This window comes from Anolis carolinensis, chromosome 3 (genome assembly GCF_035594765.1).
Source record: "Anolis carolinensis isolate JA03-04 chromosome 3, rAnoCar3.1.pri, whole genome shotgun sequence".
Taxonomy (NCBI): Eukaryota; Metazoa; Chordata; class Lepidosauria; order Squamata; family Dactyloidae; genus Anolis; species Anolis carolinensis.
Window position 1 is genome coordinate 72,417,678 of NC_085843.1, and position 17,747 is coordinate 72,435,424.

Consider the following 17,747-nt stretch of genomic DNA (forward strand, 5'->3'; position numbering starts at 1 on the left):
TCTGATTCTGGCTAACACAGTAAAAAAGAAGAAGATTATTTTAGAATCTTGAATTAAGTCAGCTCTTGATCGGTCTTTTCCATTTTAGAAAATAGAGAAAACAGAGAGCTGCCAGCCTACATTTATCTCTCTCTGCAAACTGGACACTTGAGGCTAAAAGGAAAAGAAGGGAAGGTCAGACTATTGATCCATATAGCTCAATATGATCTGTGCAAATATACAGCAGCTTCCCAGGATTTTAGGGAGAGTTTTCTTTCTTTTCTTTTTCTTTTTAGTATCATACAGGTTGAGTATCCCTTATCTAATATGTTTGGGACCAAAGGTGTTTTGATTTTCAGATTTGTTTTGTAGTTTTGAATGCCTGTACTCGCACATATTTACATCATGAAATCTCTTGAAGATGAGATACAAATCTATAAATAAAATGCATTCATGTTTCATATTCACCCTATACATATAGCCTGAAGATAATTTATAAATAATATTTTAAATAATTTATGCATAAAACTAGGTTTGTGTATGTTAAACCATCAAAAAGCAAAGGTCTCACTATCTTAGCCACCCATGTTGACAATTTTGGAATATTTCGCATTTCAGAATTCTGGATAAGGGTTATTCAACTTGTACTAGAAATGCAAAATTTTGAGATTTTTTTAAGTCAGGGGAAATGGTTTTCCTTTTATCTTCTTACTTTTCTGAAAGCTGTATGAATCTGCAACTCAAGTGTCATCACTAGAGGTGTGTAGACCCCACCCAGTGACCCCATCAGATAATCTGATATCAAAAGTATACTGGAAATACCTCAAAGGTGGGCAAGTGGAAGAAGCAAAGATCTCTTTTAACCAACAATGGAGTTACTTTGGAATGGGTTATCACCACTGTGGAGCAAGGCAAGCTCTATGCTAATGAAGGCTGTCAGGTAAACATGTCCTTAGGTCTGACCAAAGAAAATACTCGCTATTGTTGCTGTGACTTATTTCAGTTGTTGTTGCCACCGCCCTTTGACAGAAGATAAAGCAGTGGTTCCCAAGCTTTTTTTAACCAGGACCCACTTGACCAGGGACCACTTTCTAACATTGGTACCAAAAGGGTTACGAATCAGTTTTTGATCAACTTTAGATTTGGTGGGTTATTTGGGGTGCTGATTCAGAAAACTACATTGAATAGACAACATCAGCTCTAGTTTCTGATACAGAACATATGACATCTAGTAGTCACCATCTGCTCACCCACAGAATGCCATATCTATATATATATATATATAAAAGAGTAATGGTGTCCCCCCACCACCACTAAACAACAAAAGTACAAGCCCCAGAACCTAGAAATTTGACAGCACAATCCACCATCCTTGCCCCTAGGTTCTGACAACAAAAAGAAAAGAAAAATAAAGTCCTAATTAGAGGGAGAGGAATAATTGTTTTTATCCAATTGCTGCCAGTTAGAAGGCTACGCTCCGCCCATCCAGGGAACAGGCAGAGTTAGGCCTCACTTAGGCCTCTTCCACACTGCCTATAAAATACAGATTATCAGATTTTAACTGGATTATATGGCAGTGTAGACTCAAGGCCCTTCCACACAGCTATATAACCCATTTATAATCTTATATTATTTGCTTTGAACTGGATTATCTTGACTCCACACTAAAATATAATCCACTTCAGTGTCCATTTTATACAGCTGTGTAGAAGGAGCCTCAGATAATCCCGTTCTAAGCAGGGATATTATAAATATACAGTACAGTCTCACTTATCCAACATAAACAGGCCAGCAGAACGTTGGATAAATGAATATGTTGGATTGTCGTGACACAGCCGCCTCTTAAAAAGCCACAAACATAATGGCTTAAAACATAACTTCTTAAATGTTTATTAAAAGGTATTTTAAACTCAGAAACGCTTAGCTGCAGTGTTTCTCTTCAAAAGTAAACGTCTTAGTTCAAAAGGGGTCAAAAGCAAGAACAAAAGGATAAACTGGATTATCTGTCTTGATAATCCACAGCAAATGTAACAGAAACGTTACCAGAACTGACGCCACTCAATGCTGTGGCGCAAAGGGCTGGAAAAGAGCAAAACGCCCCCAAAAGGCAGCAAGTAGAATCGTAGTCGAAGCTAGGCCAAGTTTCAAAGACCAAAGGGAGAAAACTGGAGACGCCAAGTCAGGAGCAAGCTGTTGTATCCCAGCCACAGGCTGGCCACGGCCACGTTCAAGATGATGACACTGAAGGGGGTTTTGGTTTCCAAGATGGAACAGAAGAGGATTCTGGTTTGGGGATTTTGCAGCAGTCTGAGCCTCCTGTTAGAGACATGCAGTTTCACTTTGAGCAAGATGACCTGCTGGCCCCAGAAGAGTCAGATAACGGTCAAGCTGACATTCTTCCTTTTGGAGTTTTTGAGGAGGATTCGACAGTTGTGAGAAATAATGAGGTGGTAACTGGAGAACTAACAAATAATGACGGAGCCGGGGCAACTGAAGACCAGGTGCGAGATAACAGTAACCCTGAGCTGTCCAGGCAAGACCGTTTGTCTTGGCGGGGCTCTGAGCTCCGCAGAAGTGATCGTTTGGCGCGCAAAAGACAGCTTTCGAAAGAATCAAGCTGTGGCAAAAGAAACGCCTTCTTGGGTTGTTATTAAAAGAAGCCTGTGCAGACCATGCCCTTTGTCAGAGCAATTCATCGCTTTATCCTTGTGCATGCTTCCCTTGCCAGCATCTTGGAAGTCTAGGGCCTTGTTTTGTGCTTTCTAAGGACTACACCTTACCTCTGGGATTACTTTGGATTCTTGGACCCTGTTTCTTGCTTCCTATGGATTAAAACCTGGTTTGGTAGATTACCTATATTTTTGGACCTTGTGTTTTGGATCCTGTGGACTAAGACTTTGTGCTTTGAACTTCATGCTTTGGATTCTATGGACTAAGACCTTGTGCTTTGGATCTCATGGACTAACTCTGTGTCTTATGGATTATTGCCAGTACTTTGCCTTTTGAACCAATGGACCTTGCCTTTTGAACTGATGGACATTTATGCATTATTGATTCCCTTCTATCTTTGGACCCTTTCCTTATAACATTGAATTATCTTTTGATTGCTTGCTTCATCTATATTCTGCTTTAAAAGACTACTTGTGTATTGACTGGGTATCCTAGCAAGGTGAACTTAGCCTGAGGTGAGACACAAGCATAGACAAAGGTCAGGAGCCGGACCGGGTTCAGAAGCCAGAAAAGCTGAAGTATGAGCGCCAAAGCAAGGATGCCAAAGCAGGGACGCCAAAGCAGGGACGCCAACGCAAACGCCGAACTGGAAGCGCTGGAGCAGAAACGCCAAGACAAACGCTGAACTGGAAGCGCTGGAGCAGAAACGCCAAGGCAAACGCTGAACTGGAAGCGCTGGAGCAGAAACGCCAAGGCAAACGCTGAACTGGAAGCGCTGGAGCAGAAACGCCAAGGCAAACACCGAACTGGAAACGCCGGAGCAGGAACGCCAAAGCAAACACCAAACTGGAAACGTCGTTGTCAGGAGCCAAACAGGAGTCAGAAGCCAGGAACACCGAAGCAGGATTCAATCCGGATTATCAGGAAGCTGTACAGCCAGAGCCCAAGGAGAACAGGCAGCAACAAAGCAATGTCCCCAAAACGACACCTTGCCTTCTGCAAGGCAATAGTTCTCCAAACTCTACTTTTAACTTACTCGTCAGAGTCCGATGCTGATGAGACCTCCGCCCTTTCCTCATCAATCACAGCTGATCTTGATCTTGTTAGTGGACCTTGCCTCCCATCCCTCCAGCCCCTCCATCTCTGTTCAAGACTTAGATCTCCCCATGTCCCAGAAGTATGAGAGGCTTGCCAATCCCCTGATGCAGCCCCATGGGCTGGCTCATCATCCATATTTACTTGAGTCCAGTCAGCACTCTCCATCTCACTCCCAGACCCATCATTCCCAGAGAATCCCTCAAAAGTCTCCTCATCCGTGGGAGCAGTGAGTATATCCTGGATCTTTTTCCTTTCTCTTTCCTCATCCGACTCCTGCTCTCGAGTAGACCTTTTAGATCCTCTACTTTCTGTGAAATCATCATCTAGTATGGACTCCTCTTCACTAGAAAACCCATAAAACGTCTCATCCTCTGAAGGAGCCATAAGTATTTCCTGGACCCGCTTTATTTGTTGTTCTTCATCAAGCACCTGCTCTCTATTAGCCCCTTTTCTCCTTCTAGCTGTTTCACCCATAGAACCACTACTGCCCCTTGGCCCAACTACAACATGGATAATAAGAAGGGATTCAGGAAAAGCCGACTAAACATCAAATTAGGTAATCATTATACAAATTAAGCACCAAAACATCATGTTATACAACAAATTTGACAGAAAAAGTAGTTCCATGCGCAGTAATGCTATGTAGTAATTACTGTATTTACAAATTTAGCACCAAAATATCACAATGAATTTAAAACACTGACTACAAAAACATTGACTACTAAAAGGCACACTGTGTTGGATCATCCAGAACACTGGATAAGCGAATGTTGGATAAATGAGATTCTACTGTAATACGAAATAATTACTGTGGTAGAATAATACAGAACAATATAATCTCTAAAACCAGGACAGTAAATAAACAGCAACACCCTGAAAGCAGGGAAATTGGGAATTCCACAAAGGAAACAATCAGGGCCAGCTAACACCTCCCAAGAAAGGATTCTTCCAGAAAGGAAGCTGAGAAGGGAGTGAAGCACTGTGTGTTACCAAAGTCATTATTATTATTATTATTATTATTATTATTATTATTATTATTATTATTATGTTGCTGTGAACCATAAAAATGGATACAATCTGGCTCCAAGTATTAAAAAACACTAAAATCAGAATATAAAAATTACTGTGGTATAATAAAACAGAACAATACAATCTCTAAAATCAGAACACTAAATAAAGAACAACACTCTGAAAACAGGGGAATTCCAGACAGGAAACAATCAGGGCCAGCTAACACCCCCCAACAAAAAAAATCACTCAGGGAGGAAGCAGCCAGTCTTTAAAGTTGCAAGGCCATTACATGCTAATCATTTTGCCTAATTGCAGCATTCATACTTGCCTCCAACAGACAAAAAAAAAAAAAAGAACAATCAGAAATATTGTATATTCACAAGCTTTAGGAAATAACATCCCTGATGGTGCAGCGTGTTAAAATGCTGAGCTGCTGAACTTCTGGACCGAAAGGCCACAGGTTTGAATTGGGGGAGCGGAGAGAGCTCCCACTGTTACCCCCAGCTTCTGCCAACCCTAAAGTTCAAAAACATGAAAATGTGAGTGCATCAATAAGTACTGCTCCGGCAGGAAGGTAACGGCGCTCCATGCAGTCATACCACATGACCTTGGAGGATTCTGCGGACAACGCCAGCTCTTCAGCTTAGAAATGGAGATGAGCACCAACCCCCAGAGTCAGACACGACTGGACGTAATGTCAGGGGAAAACCTTACCCTTTACTTTAACTACCACCAATTCCTCAATACTTTATTTCCCATACCGCCATACTTCGCCACAGCAACGCGTGGCTGGGCACAGCTAGTTTAATAATATAGAGCTGATGTGGTCTATCCAATGCAATTTTCTGGATCAGCACCCCAAATAATCCCAGGAACAGACCTAAAAATGATGACACCAAGGTGTCCCTGCTTCCAGGCGCCACATGGAATGGCTCCACTTAGGGGAAGGGAGGAGGAGGAGAAGCAGCAGTAAGGGGGCTTGTTGTTATGCCTTTCGTGGGTAGTCAGCCTCTCCCCTTTTGACATCCCCGTTGCCTTGACACTATAAAAGGGTTTCATGATACCAGTCGCTCTCATTTCAATTGAGTAGTAATGGTGAGGCCGTGGATCATATTTTAGTTCTTAGGGACTGCTGGCTGTCCACGAACCACAGGTTGGTAAAGATAAAGGATAACTGTAACAGAAATAACAGCAGCAGTGCCTCCAGTAGGTGGCTGGCTTACGGCTAACAACACTGGTTCTATTGTACAACCAAGTACAATCCTGGCATCCGGGTCATCATCTCCCTTTTGCTAGGGGAAGAATGGCACAAATAAATAGTGACTAGTCAAAAGAAAGAACATGACCATGTACTAAGTGCATGAATCTACATACACCCACAATGTGTGTCTCAAAACAATAAAAGAGGGTGGAGTTTTTCAAAACTTTGAATTAGGTCACAGAGAGTCTCAGACCCTCGATTAGATTAGGACTGAAACAAGGTAGTGGACTAGATACAGTGATGCCGCCGCCACCACAAGCAAGAAACAAAGGGTCAAAGCCACCAAATACTTTCGTAGAATTCCCAATTGTTTGTTTTCTATCAGCCCCAAGGCAGACAAACTCGCCCCAAGGGAGTTCTTCTCACCGGGGCTTTTCAACCCACTCACTTCATTTTCTAGTACAAAAAACATTACTAATGATTCTGTGCAGTCTGGTACAGGGGGAACTCCATGGGGATGACACATACTGAGTCATATCAACCCAATTAGCACTGTAAACCAGCTCCGACCCTTGGACTACCACTCTGAGTACACCTTTCTAAGGAACATTTTTTCCTGGTTTACTAGGTACAGGCAGAAAACAATACAAAACCAATGGAACCACTAAAATATTTCATCTCTTCTATTGCTCCATAATGTCAAGTACACAAAGTAGTGATAAAATAAAACTAAGGGTAGGAATTGCATCGATTTATAAAATTGATTGTTTAAACAGCTTTATGAACATCTTGTGTTAAAAATTCCATTCATCATTCAAAAAGGACATATTTCATCATTCATTTTCCCATTTTCACAAATTTACAAAGAAAAAGAAACTTTAGGAAAGCAGGAAAACCTATGAATTTTTATTCCTGAACATAATTCCAGTACAGTCCCCGATGATGCAGCAGGTTAAACCACTGAGCTGCTGAACTTGCTGAATGAAAGGTCAGCGGTTTGAATCCGGGGAGTGGAGTGCACTCCCGCTGTTAGCCCCAGCTTCTGTCAACCTAAGTTCAGAAACATAAAAATGTGAGTAGATCAATCGGTACTGCTCCAGTGAGAAGGTAATAGCGCTCCATGCAGTCATGCTGGCCACATGGCCTTGGAGGCATCTACGGACAACACCAGCTCTTCGGCTTAGAAATGGAGGTGAGCACCACCCCCAGAGTTGGACATTACTAGACTTAATGCCAAGAGGAAACCTTTACCTTTTAATGCCAGTACAGGGCTGTTAAGCAACTAAGCACCACCTTCCTAACACAGAATATACAAAATGGCCCTTCTTTTACGTACTACTGCAGAGAAATGGTATCCTAGCCATAGGGCAATTTACTTACTAACATTAAACAGAAACTCAACTCTTCCTTCATAAAGCAGTGGACGGTGCCTCTTCTTTACTCCCAAAAATGCTGCTACATGTTTTGAAAGGACAATTGTTTCTTTCAGCTTGAAAAATATTTTTTATGATAATTTTCAGAATTCTCATCTACCAGGAGATTCAGGGAGCTGTCACACCATCAATGAAAGAGCCCAGTTTCCAAAGCTATTTTCCCACAATAGTAACTAAGGTTTTGACATGTCTGACACAACTACAATAGGGCATGTTGGATCATTATTTGCAGAAACGATTTGTTTGCCTAGAGTTTAGAAAATTTAGAATGTTATTTTTATTTTATTTTATTGATCATTGTAAGGTTTGCAGCTACAATTTTTGGAAACTTACAGAGTACGATAGCATCCAACTTATTTCCTAAAATATTGTAAAATACATAGTGCTTTGCTTCAGTTCACCCAGGTTCAAAGAGGACAACATACTTTCAATGAAAAGTTCTCCAGCTCAATTCCCAATATTTCCAATTAAGAACTAGGCATAGTAATAAAAAAGTTCTTCTTGGCATCTTGGAAAGTATCAGTGAAGGGCAAAAATGGCAATGAGTCAAATGTACCAATGTGTGGAGTGAAAGACAACTCCTTGTGATTTACACAACTTTTCTCTCATGCTCAATCATTATTAATGCCTCTTGGCACATCTCACTGAAAACAATGAATAGACACAACACCAATGAGATCAATTTGTAATGGAATACAATTGATTAGGGAGCATATAGCTTCAACTTTCCCTGCAAACACTGTAATATTTTAATGCATAATCCAGTAAGACAACTTTGCACATTATCTGATAATGTAAATACAGTAGAGTCTCACTTATCCAACATAAACGGGCTGGCAGAATGTTGGATAAGCGAATATGTTGGATAATAAGGAGGCATTGAGGAAAAGCTTATTAAATATCAAATTAGGTTATGATTTTACAAATGAAACACCAAAACATCATGTTATACAACAAATTTGGCAGAAAAAGTAGTTCAATACGCAGTAATGCTATGTAGTCATTACTGTATTTATGAATTTAGCACCAAAATATCACAATATATTGAAAACATTGACTACAAAAATGCGTTGGATAATCCAGAACGTTGGATAAGCGAGTGTTGGATAAGTGAAACTCTACTGTAATTTTAAATTTCCATCTCTAAAACTCATTGCATTAACAGAATACACTTTCAATTTGTTTTTTTATATATATATTTGTATACTTGGAATGCTCTGTGCATGCCTCATTCATCTAGATCAGAACCTTCCAAATTGTGTGTCATGACACACTAGTGTGTCACCTGCAGTCCATAATTGTGTCACATGAAAAATGCCCCCCTCACCCTCACAACAAAGGCTGCCTGGCAATCGCTTAGAATGAGCGTACAAGCTGCCCATTGAGGAGGAGAGGCAGAGGAAGAAGAGGAGGGGGCTTCCCACCCATTGCCACCCCTTCCTGGTGTTCTTTTTACTGCTGACACCTGCTGCTGCACCTCTGGAGTAAGGCATTCAGCTGCAGGCATGCTACAAGCCTGCCTGCATACCTTGCCAGCCGCCACAAATGCTCTACCACACTCTCAGATAATGTGTGTATGGCAGGGCCTGCAAGCAGGCCCGGAGCTCACCTACAGGCCCAGCCAGCTACCAAACACACCCGCCACACTCTCGGAGGCAAGGAGGCAATTTTGGCTCAACACGAATGCAGGCTTTCATGTCTAGCAGATTTCCATGTTGGGAGGGAGCTTTCTGTTTTGTGCTTCTGAGTAAATGGAAGTCACGAAAGAAACAGGAAAAAATGTAGGAATGAATTTTGCACACATGTCTAGTAATGACTGCTAAAAAAGATGAAACTACACAAGAATCAACTGTAGTGCATAAGAGGTGTAAAGGAAAAAAATCAAACCTTGTGGTTATAGTAAAGATTACATGAAACATACTGTATATCAGGGGTCCTCAAACCTTTTAAGTGGAGGGCCGGTTCATAGTCCCTCAGACTGTTGAGGGGCCAAATTCTCATTTGAAAAAAAAACAACGAATAAATTCCTATGCACACTGCACATGTCTTATTTGTAGTGCAAAAAAAACCCCCCAACAATTGTTTGTTTGTTTGTTTACTACATTTATACCCCACCCTCTCTCACCCCGAAGGGGACTCAGAGCAGTTTACTAGATGTATGTACATACAATATATTATATTATTAGCCTAGCACAATATTAGCATTATATATTACTATACTGAACTATACCACTATACTGTAATATTACATGTAAAATATATAACATATAATTAATATTATTATATTGTATTATTATTAGTATTATATTGTATTACATTATATTATTATTAATAATATTATATGTATATAGGTACACAATATATGATATTATTACCATAGCACAATATAAGTAAATAAAATAATAATACAATATTTAAAAATAAAAAAAAAATAACTACATAATCCTACTAGGATTTCAATGGGAAGTGTGGGCCTGCTTCTGGCCAATGAGATAGTCAAGTTAATTAGGATTGTTGTTGTTGTGTGCCTTCAAGTCATTTTAGACTTTGGGTGAGCCTAAGTCTAAAACTGAGGGGGGGGGGGGCAGGTCAATGACCTTGAAGGGCCGCATCCGGCCCCTGGGCCTTAGTTTGAGGACCCCTGCTGTATATTGTATGAAACTCTGATAAGGGGTCAGTTTTCCATCCTGCTTGCTAGTAACACTGGATCACAGTGTCGCGAAAGAATAAATGTCTGACGAGTGTGTCACCAACATGAAAAGTTTGGAAAACTCTTGATCTAGATTTTTGAAAGCAAAGCCTACTGTATTGTAGCAAAAGTTTTCAAATGTTGTATTTTCAGGTCCATAGAAATTCAACGTTCCCAAAAGAACTGTTATTCTGGCACTTAGGAAGTCCTGAAACATAGTATCAAGTCAAATTACTTCAAAATGATCGATAAGCAATAATAAAAGTAACAAAAGACATTCTTCTGCCTCAGCTGACAGTATCAGCAGATATATAAAACCACAATGATTCTGTCAGCATGGTGTAATTGACATAAATACAATGGAAACATGGTAAAACATCTGTGTCTGGGAGTAAGTTTCCAGAGAAAAATAACAAAAAATGCCCAAGTGTAAGAAGAGCTTTCCAACATTAGGAGACTGAAGAATTATTCAATTTTTTTCCATATAGAAGAACACACAAAAATTACATTTTCCTGACCAAGTAAAGCTAACACATCTCTAGATGAAAGTAGAATAAACTATCAGAACATCGTCAAACTAGAAACTCAAAATGACTTTATTGGAGGGTCAAAATGGTGGCAACACAGATACAAAAAGTCCTACTTTAAAGAGCTGACTTTGATGTTGACTGAAGACTGATCACCCAAGCTTTGAAGCTTAATTGATGGTTGCTTGGCTTTGGTCTACTGGGCTTAGCCTCTATTTTATTATTACAAACAAGAATGGCCCTGTCATTCAACTAAGAATCTATAGAAAGACTTGAAAGTAACTATTTGCCAACAGCCCTCATCCAATCTGGCAAAGTTGGAACAGTTCTGACATGAAGAACGTGCAAAATTTGCAGGATCCAGATTTATCTCAAAAGACTCAGTCCTATTTCTGTCACTGATATTTCCATTAAGTATTGACTCTGGGAAATGAATACTTAGCAGCAGTTCATAGTACTTAGGATTCATCTATGGGCTACTGAGATTTGTGAATAAATGTTGTTTCTTCTAAACTTTAACAACCATTGGGAAAGAATGAGCAGTAAATTGAGCATATAGATATGCAGTGAAGAAGTGAACTGCAGGCAAATAAATGCTGGTGGGAAAATGGAACTACTTCTCACATTGCAAAAAGTTTGTCACCCAAAGGAAGGTTTGAAAATTGGAAGTAAAAGGAGAAAAACAAGGGGTATATCTGGCCACCAAAGGCAAATAAAGAGTCTTTAGTTACCAAGAAAGAAAACATACCTGGAGAATAGAGGACAAAGATTTCAACAGAACCGATACAGGCACAACAGAATTGTCCTGGTTTATTCTGTCAATTTATAAAAACAGACCATATGGGGGTATCCTATAAAGCTAGTAACCACTCTGCTTCCTTCAGCTTGATGTTAGATATGATGCAAAAAGATGTGTGGTTTCCTGACCTAGCTAAATTAAAACTGAAATGTCACACTGACATCTGCTACTGACAGCTGTAAATATAGGAAATTCATTAGCTGCCTGGCTGATACACAGGAGCCACATTAGGATATACTTGAACTGTAGGAAGTTATACACATCTATATTAATCATGATTATGATCTAAACTTTTCTGTACAATTTAAAATGTCCCTTAATTGCATCCACATCTCCATATGACAAGAAACATTAAACTGTCTTCAGCAAATAACTAATGTGGACTACTAAACATGCTTAAGGCTTAATTAGCAAATGCCTGTCAACTTCAGTGCAATGAATGAGTCTCAGTGTACTCATGACTTGTTTTAGTAATTCAATTAACAACAGAGAAAAAAATATTATGTTGCTATGATTTTGAGGAGTGGCTATTTAGTGGCCAAGCCAACTGAATAATGAATATTTAGTACTTGCTTGTGTATACTTAGAGGTCTGTCTGATCACACTCGCTGGGACTTGCTCCCAAGTGACAGAAAGATCAACGTAGTTCTTCCATATCAGGCATGGATGGAATCAGGACTTTATTCCATTCCCATTTCCACTGGAGTCCACTCTGGCACTAAAGGCACATTTCCATGCTCTCCAAATAAGCTTTTTTTTAAAAAAAAAAAATGAGGATAGGAAGGGATCACTTACTCTTTCAGGAGCAGTAAGATCTAACAATAGTACACCAGTGGACCCTGGCCTCAGTGTACAAGGACATACAACTTAGACTGTGTATCCACACTGCAGAATTAATGCAGGTTGACACCACTTTAACTGCCATGGCTCAATGCTATGGAAATATGGGAATTGTGGTTTATCATGGCATCAGCATGCCTTGTCAGAGAAAACTTTTAAAGGCTTATAAAACTACAACATCCATGATTCTATAGCATTGAGGCATGGCAGTTAAAGTGGCATCAAACTGCATTAATTCTACTGTGTAGATGCATCGTCAAATACAGACCCTACTATATTCTGTAGAACCTAAATCCCAAATTAATAGGATAGCATTGTAACTGTTCTCAACATCAGTTTTCATACACTTGACTTTATGATACATTGAGGACTTCAGAAAGGTAAGTGTTCTTTCCAAACTCTCCTTACTTTCTATACTAATTCTACTCAGATTGGTAGTTCATGGATTAGTACTGGTCTACATCATCAGTTGTGAGTCCATGTAAAGTTTCCAGGAAAGCAAGCCAGCCAGCAAACACACACAAAAATTGTCCCAGTTCCTGATACAGTGAAGGGGCGGGATTGCCAGTCCCCTATATCAGATAGCTTGGGAAACACTGCTCTATGCAACAAAGAGGTTGAACACCAACAGAACAGAGAGTGGCTCAAATAGGGGAAAGAATCTCACCATGCACACAGTTAAATCTTTATCTTTGCTGTGCAGGGCTGTTAAAGTTAATCATACTAATGCAGACTGTATAATTCCACCTTTGATGAATGCTTATGGACTCAGATCTTATTTATCAGTGGAGAATCAATTTACGCTTTGCCTACAAACAAGATGGAAAATTAGCTTTAAAAGGATTGATTGTGAATTACTTATGCAGCCCTGTAAATCCAAAGACCACAGCCCTGTTGAATAGTCCTCATTGCTTCTAAATTAAACTGAAGATGTAGAAAGATGGGCCTATGGGGAAAATTAGTCATAATTTGGCATTTTTTTCTTGAAACTCAGAAGGAATGGTTTTCCAAAAGAATCTCAAAGACATACAAATGTTGACAGCAACATAACAAATCCAAAAGTAATAATACATTAACAGTAGCTTTCTCTCACTATCCCATAAGAAAACATAGTTTTAGAACTTTTAGAATATATGGCTTCCTAAAATATGAGTTAAAAGAACCATCTAAAATCTAGTAGATAATGGCCATTCTGTAGCAGAACAGTCATCTAAGGGAGGCTGGACAGGTCTACAGAGACTTCCAGGGAGGGCTCCAATCCCCTTTTAATTTCTCAGAATATACTGGATTACGGAAAGTGCAGCCCATGGGGCTTTTTGTGGCCTCGCAGGATGCCTTGGGCTTCCCAAAAGCCCCCAGGCTACATCAAAAGTTTGTAAAACCCTGGACTTTTCAATCTAAACATCCTTCCACCTTAATCAGGACAGTTCTACCAGGTTTTTTCCCTAATCCTTCTTCTGAACTCGAAAGAAGGTTGCATAGTCTCGATATCAGGTGGGTGCTTTCTTTTTACCTATACAGGACTGTCTTTCATAAATGCTCCATCAGACAAATGGAGAACTTCAACAAATATTGCTTAACATCATCAACTTATGGTATTATGGATCACATTGTCCTTGTATTCAGGTTCCTTGACAAGCTTGTTCTGCTGATCATTAGGGTTCACTTGAATGAGAGTATGGTGATTTTTACCACTGTCACCATCCAGAAACCCTCAGAGAACAAACAGCCAATTGGTCCATGCTTTCACCTGCCATTGTTGGATCAATAAGCATGCCCTGGCTGAGGTCTACTTCAGTCACAGGATGGTACAACATGTCACTAATTTACCTGCTGGGCAACACAGCTTTTGGACATCATTTTCCCTTTGGGTGCTTCTCATGGAGTTTCTCATGGAGTTTCTTTTGGTCAACATAACCAACTGTCTTCCCCTGCTAATGAATCCTTCTGCAATAGGTATCTTGGTAACTGCATTTTTGTGGTTACATTAGATACTTAAGGCTCCCCTTATTCGTCCTGCCTCTTTGTTGTTTGCTGCTGGTGGTGGTGACATTATTGCTGCTTTCAGTTCTGTGGCTGGAGGAGATTTCCTTTAGCTACCTGACCAGGACTTGGAGTTTTGTTTGATGGTATGAAAAATTCAGTAACTTATGGCTTCCTTTTCAGCTGACAAACCAAACTCAAAGTGACGTAGCTACCCTGTTTCCCCTAAAATAAGACATCCCCAGAAAATAAGACCTAGTAGAGGTTTTGCTGAATTGCTAAATATAAGGCCTCCCCCGAAAGTAAGACCTAGCACCGTTTGTGTTTGGAAGCATGCCCGCCGAACAGAACACCAGAGCATGCAGGTTTGGTAAATGTATGTACCATAGATTGTTGTACATGGAAATAATGGTAGTAACAAGAAATTCTTGATAGGATTCACAGTTTGTCTGGTTATACTGGTTTGTGATGACAACTACTGTACAGTATATAATAAATGTTCATTTCTTTGTTCAACAATAAATGTGAATTCTTCTTCATGGAAAAATAAGACATCCCCTTAAAATAAGACCTAGAGCATCTTTGGGAGCAAAAATTAATATAAGACACTGTCTTATTTTCGGGGAAACACAGTAGTTACAGTGGTAAAAACTGCCTGCCTATACATGCTGTAGTTGCTTGTCTCTGGGGTAGACCAACAATCAAAAGCCATGTAGTTGATTCTTTGAACTTAGCACACCAAATATAGTCAGTCTATCATCTGGAATTTAGCACTATCTTCCTTCGGCTTTCCTCAAAAAGACTACAAGAGACTTGATCGTGCAGAAACAATCAGATACCAAACTGGAGAGAAATGGAAGAGAGGTAACAGTTTTCATGCACATATCAATGAGAATATTCATTAGAGAAAAAACTATGGATGAGTAAAAACCAAACAATATCTTTTATATGTGGAAATTTGGAAGGCCTGAGATTTACTTTCAAAGGTCAAAGATTCTAAATAGACTCAGTGTAGAAAGCAAGAGATTCGTGAAAAATGACAGAAAATATTTGAATGAGTTCAACAGCAACATAAGAACAAAGACAAAGGAAAGATCAAAGGGATCTGACATCTTTGAATGAGGGAGATCAAGGAATGGATCAACAGTGTCAATTGGATAGTAAAGAGGATTTGGTGACACCAAGTACAGTTGCTTGGTATTCATTTAATTAAAAGGCCAATGATGGATTACAAATGTTTTTGATGGAACAAAATGGAGCTAATCAAAAAGAAGAAAGATTTTTCATTATTCCTGGAAACTTAATCTGGATATAATTTTACAAGACACACATTAGAAAAAAATAAAGCATCTGATACATAAAAACTGGGGCAAGACCTTGTTTTAACATGTCACAAAATGAGGAATAGGGTAGTTTTGTAAATTAATTGTGATGAATTGCAAATGGCAATTTGAAGTCACTCACAATGATTCTTGGAAATAACAACTTTAATGCCTGGTTACTACAGATCAGCAAGATTCATAATAAGAACATGTGCAAAAACTGGATTTTTTCCCTCTTGAACCCTCCACTTTCGAGTTTACTGAAGTTCATTTGCCAGCTTCCCAGTCAGTTTGAACCACTTCTCATTATCACTTCTTTCAGGGGCCAAGTCCTTTCTTACTAGCCCTTTCTCATGCTAGCCCTACAGATGTCCAGATGTTTACATATATCTCTCTCAGACCTCAAAACTGGCGTGGGTAAGTTCTTATGTTTCAACAATGTCACACAAATCTATGACATTAATTATATTTTTGATCTGGGTGGTAATGACTGATGAGAAAAGTCAGTACATGGAAGTCCATATTGATTTACAAGGGATTAAATGTTTGGTGGTGAAGCAATATGCTCCAAGTGAAGACCTTGAAATCCCTCAAGAGATGTTCTCTCAGAAAAAAATAGCATTTTTTTAAACTTGTAGCTTTTTACTTTCGCCTCTGTGCTTCTAACCCCAGCAAATATGGAGGGATGACTACTCCATTCCAGTCACCCAATAAACATCAATTGTTATAAGGCAAATTAGTTAGAATCATAGAGTTGGAAAAGACCTCATGGGTCATCCAGTTCAATCCCCTGCCAAGAGGCAGCAAATCACATTCAAAGCACCTCCAACAGATGGCCATCCAGCCTCTGCTTAAAAACCTCCAAATAAGGAGCCTTCACCAAACTCCAGGGCAGAGTTCCACTGCCAAAAAGCTCTCACAGTTAGGAAATTTTTTCTAATGTTCAGGTGGAATCTTCTTTCCTGTAGTTTGAAGCTATTGTTCCACGTTCTAGTCTCCAGGGCAGCAGAAAATAAGCTTGCTCCCTTCTCCCTATGACTTCCCCTCACATAGTTAAACATGGCTATCGTGTCTCCTTTGAGTCTTATTGGTCTTATTGGCTTTGTTCACTGTCTAGATTTCAGAACCATACACAGAAATTGGAAATATGATGACATGGATGCACCTGTTGTACCTCAACGCTGGTTCACCTTGTTCTTAACACACAGTCCACCACAACAGGCTTGGTTAAAACAGTTCATTGATAAAAGATAGTAAAGTCTAAATAAAAAGCAGTAAAGAAAGCAATAATCCAAATGCAAAGGCAGTCAATAGAAGGCAATAATCCAAATGCAAGGCAGTCTGTACAATAAAGTTCAAAGTCTCCAATATAGCAAATCAATCCTGAAAACAAGGCAGCAGGAACTTCAAAACACAATCCAAAATACAAGATCCAGGCAGGAACAAAAGCAAGAATACTTTTCCATGCTCATAGACAAGACAGGAACTCTGCTTCCAAAACCAACGTTGCTTCATCTGAAATCTTTCCCTGTTTCTCTCTTATTTAACCATGCTTACAAGTCAAAAAAGCATTCCTTTGTCCTTGGGTTCCCATATGCTTACCAGCTATCCTAAGAGAACGTCTGGGACGATGTACTTTTAACCTTAACCTTGTATCCCTATCTAAGGAAGACTCCTCTGTCTTGCCAGAGACACCTTGGACTTGTTGAGGTTTTGAATCCTGTGAAAGGTCACCCTTGTCACTGGCTTCTGCTTCACTGCTAGTCTGTTTATCACAAACTTCTGCTTCACTGCTAGTCTGCGGCCTGTCTAACAATTCAGAGCCTTCAACATTTCCCTCATCAACATTTCCATGGTCAGCCTGCATAAACCCAAATCTCCCTTCATCATCAGACTTAAGCACAATAGCACCTGGCTTTGCTATCCAATGTATACATCACCGTCCTTCTAAGTCCTAGTCTTCTTCTGGTTTCTTGACTGGAGTCTACATTATGATTAATAAATGAACCAAGGTATGGAAAATCTGGAACTATTTCAATGTCTTTTTTAAAGTTATGTAAATCATTTGTGGTCAATATTTTTGTTTTCTTAATGTTCAATTTAAAATCTGCCTTACTCCTTGACTTTCTTCAGGTCTTTCTACTAGTACTATAATGTAATTTGCCTTTCTTAAACTATGTATGTGTCTTCCTCCA

The 17,747-nt window shown here is 39.5% G+C and overlaps 1 protein-coding gene across 4 annotated transcripts in view; it reads right to left on the reverse strand.

Annotated features, from left to right (window-relative positions):
* The window catches only part of app (amyloid beta precursor protein), a 230,683-nt gene that overhangs the window by 166,590 nt on the left and 46,346 nt on the right, over positions 1 to 17,747 (reverse strand). The gene's annotated exons all lie outside the window — the stretch shown is intronic.